This window comes from Coregonus clupeaformis, chromosome 10 (genome assembly GCF_020615455.1).
Source record: "Coregonus clupeaformis isolate EN_2021a chromosome 10, ASM2061545v1, whole genome shotgun sequence".
Taxonomy (NCBI): Eukaryota; Metazoa; Chordata; class Actinopteri; order Salmoniformes; family Salmonidae; genus Coregonus; species Coregonus clupeaformis.
In genome coordinates, this window is record NC_059201.1 from 20,229,545 (window position 1) to 20,233,555 (window position 4,011).

The 4,011-nt window shown below is 44.2% G+C and overlaps 1 long non-coding RNA gene across 1 annotated transcript; it reads left to right on the top strand.

The window, feature by feature from the left end:
- The first annotated feature begins 2,496 nt into the window (after positions 1–2,496).
- On the top strand, positions 2,497–3,631 carry LOC123491655. The gene is made up of 3 exons (XR_006661508.1): positions 2,497–2,747; positions 2,879–3,161; positions 3,281–3,631. It is a non-coding gene; the product is annotated as an uncharacterized LOC123491655 (long non-coding RNA).
- The last annotated feature ends 380 nt before the right edge of the window (positions 3,632–4,011 follow it).

Here is a 4,011-nt window from a genome sequence, read left to right on the forward strand (position 1 = left end):
TGGTAATGGTGCCTGATGGTAATTCTGTCTACCTGGACGGACATCAGATTTCGCCTTGGACCTTGAGCGATCTGACTGGGCTGCTAGGAATGGAGGAGTGAGGGAAAGGAGGAGGCGAGGATGGAAGGAGGGAGGAGGAGTGTACATGGTGGGTAATTGGCTCTTAAGTGCTGCACATGCCTTTACCCAAGACTCTCCTCTCCACTGCTCTCATGGCAGCAGTAAACTCCAAACACTTATTCTCTCCACTGGCAGTCACTACAACACACACACACACACACTTCCGAGACAGCCTGCGGGACTAGAGGAGATGCAGTGGGGCTGATGGACAAGTCAGAGGGAGGGCCATGGGAGCACTTGAAGGACACTAGGGAACATAAACATGGCTGTTACAGAAGACCACATTCATATTTCTACTGTCTGAACCCTTACTGGACATATTCAGTCATTCATAGTTCTACTCCACAGTATATGTGTATTTACAAAGTCAACCAATATATGTAAATCCCGTGAACCTACTTTGTCACATGAGTAAAAGGTCCGATGTTGTTTAAGCATACAAGCTAAAATAGCGCAGATCAAGGATACAGTAGCACCGCAGCAGGCAGCGACAGTCTAAAATGCAGTCAGCCAGTCACTTCCTTCAGGAAGAATCCCTGACAATAAATCCAAGAAGGCTTAATTAACCAGGATGTAAGAAGCTGAGAAGCCTGGATGGAGAAGGCTCCCCAAAACTCTGTATTCTAGCATGTGAGATGAAAAAGGTTGCTGTGTGACTGTGAGCAAAACAGATCAGTGTATCTGTGAAGTTTGTTTTTGGGCCACATGAAAAAACACTCAAACTCTCTCCTTCTCCCTCTCTCTCCCTCCATTACTGTCCCCCTTTCTCCCTCCCTCCCTCCCTCCCTCCCTCCCTCCCTCCCTCCCTCCCTCCCTCCCTCCCTCCCTCCCTCCCTCCCTCCCTCCCTCCCTCCGTCCGTCCGTCCGTCCCTCTCTCTCTCTCTCTCTCTCTCTCTCTCTCTCTCTCTCTCCTCTCACCCTCCCTCTCTCTTCCATACCCTCCCTCTTTTCTTCTCCCTCTCTCTCCTTCATCCTCTCACACACACACACACATGTCTAAGTGTGACATTGAATGAGAGAAGCACTCTCACAATGTTACTTAACAAACTCACTCAGGTATGCACACACTTTTTACGTCTCTGACCTGATTTTCATTCATGTGTATGCAAGTCTACATTGTAGGGGATTTCAGTAAAACATGCCAGTAACCTCACAAACAATGACCATTTATCAATATTCTACAGCCTTCCACACATTATCACTTTCCTTTCACTAATTCCGTGCAGCAAATCATGCCTCTCATGTCAAGTCCCTAGCAAGCAAGCGATAATGCACACACACAAACACAAACAAGCAAACAAACACACACACGTACATATATCCCTTGGGGTTTAATGATGCCATAAATAGACCTCTTCTCACATTGAAACACTGTCTGTGAAATGCGATGTTCATCAAACACCATCTCCTTCTCTCTTTTGTCTCTTTCTCTCTCATTTTCTCTCATGACATCACTGCTGGCTGTATCTAGATTTCACCCTTGGCGGGACAGTGTCTAGAGATCTCCCTGGTCTAGAGTCACAAATGGGTGAGGAGGTACCTTTACAAACTGCACCTTGAAGCAAGTTATCACACATGCACCCTCCCATTCTCCGGTCACACACACAAACAAACACCCACACAAACCCAACCCCCTACAGTGGGCTCAGCAGGGTTACACACACTCTCTCAGACAGCCCTAGATCCCTGCACGCTAGACAAGTAGCAAAGTTTTATACACACACTGCACACTAGCCATCAAAGTTGTACACACAGACACACACACACATACACACACACTCACCCGTGCACACCACACAGTAAAGTTGTCCACCCTGAAGCCTTTTACTTCCTCTCTAAAGTGTGATCACTCTGTCATGTTGATCATAATGAGTGAAATAGGGCGTTTACAGTTTTTTACGATTGTTTACACACTAAAATTAAAATTTCCACACAATTAGCAAAATTGTACTCCAATGAGCAAAACACCTCCACAGATTTACACAACATTACACACAATGTCCGCCTCACCCTTTTTGCAAAACATTACACACAGTGATTTGTAAAACTCTACACACATTTTCACACCTTAGACACAGATAAGGATCGTGAGGTTACTTCCTTGTAATTACAAAGCACCGGATTGCCAATTACCACACTAATGAACGAATTGGATAAACACATCTACCAGGTGTGGAAGCACACATGTGCTAATTTGAAAACGCAGCACTCAGGTGTGCTATAAAAGGCAGCAGGTGAGTTCACCTGTCTTCAACAAAAATGGAAGGAGTTAGAAGAAGAAGAAGAGTGAGAATGAGAGGGGGAGCTCAAAGAGGAGATGAAGGCGGTAGAGGAAGAGGAGAAGGAGGTAGAGGAAGAGGCATAGGTAGAGGAGAAGAAGGTAGAGGAAGAGAAGGAGGTAGAGGAAGACACCTAGGTAGAGGAAGAGGTAGAGAAGGACTTGAAGAGTTGATAGAACCTGAACAAAGAAGACGAGGACCAAATTTGACTCGAGAAATCCGTGCAACACTTATTGACCATGTTATCAACCATGGACTGACACTGATGGAAGCTGGACAAAGAGTTCAACCAAATCTCAGCAGAAATACTGTTGCGTCAGTAATTCGGACATTTCATCGAGAAAACAGGTAAGCTAACCACACAGTATACATTGAAACTGAAGCTTGTATAATCAATATTGTTTACTGTGACATTTGACAGTAGGCTGCATATATATATATATATTTATTTATTGTTATCTTATTTTGTTTTTACATAGGATTGAGGGTCGAGGACACCAAGGTGGAAGGGGCCCTATGTTTAGTCGTGCACAAGAGGCCGCCATTGTGAACATGGTTTTGGCCAATAATTGTATCAGGCTACGAGAAATCCAAGCCAATATCATCAATGATGACAATATTTTCAATAACATCCAACGAGTCTCTCTGTCAACATTAGGTCGAATCCTAAAGAAAAATCAAATATACATGAAGCAACTGTATCGGGTACCATTTGACAGAAATTCAGAGAGAGTGAAACATCTGCGCAATGAGTATGTGGAGGTATGCATTGTTCATCTGACTATGGTGTGGTATCATGCACTGCTCATAATGTTCTGTCACAAAAAAAATACTGTGCTATAGATATTGAATAGCATCCTATTTTCTTTAATGTGTTTCAGAGAGTCTTGCAAATGGATGCTGCTGAAATTCAACATGAATTTATATATGTGGATGAGGCTGGATTTAACCTTGCAAAAACAAGAAGAAGAGGGAGAAATGTAATTGGGCACAGGGCAATCACCAATGTGCCAGGGCAGCGAGGGGGTAACATCACCCTTTGCGCTGCTATCACACAAAATGGGGTCCTCCACCACCATGCAAATCTGGGACCCTATAATGCAAATCTGATACTTGCATTTCTTGACCGATTGCATGAGATTGTCACAGCATTACACCAAGTGGACCAGATGCGGTACATTGTCGTTTGGGACAATGTCTCATTTCATCGGGCTGCTCTAGTCCAGAACTGGTTCCATGATCAACCTGATTTTGAAGTTTTATACCTTCCCCCATACTCCCCCTTCCTGAATCCTATAGAATAATTTTTTTTCAGCGTGGCGGTGGAAGGTATATGACCTGCGGCCTTATGACCGTTTGCCCCTCATTCAGGCCATGGAACAGGCATGTGATCTTATTGAAGCAGCTTCAGTGCAGGGGTGGATTCGTCACACAAGGCGATTCTTCCAACGGTGCCTTGCCAATGAAGACATAGCCTGTGATGTGGATGAAATGTTATGGCCTGATCCAGCCAGACGGAGAGACGGATAGTTACAGTATTCTTGTTGCTTTTACAGTAGTTTTCTTTCATTTCTGTTTACTTTTACTTTACTTTTCTTCAGAGTCAAAGTGT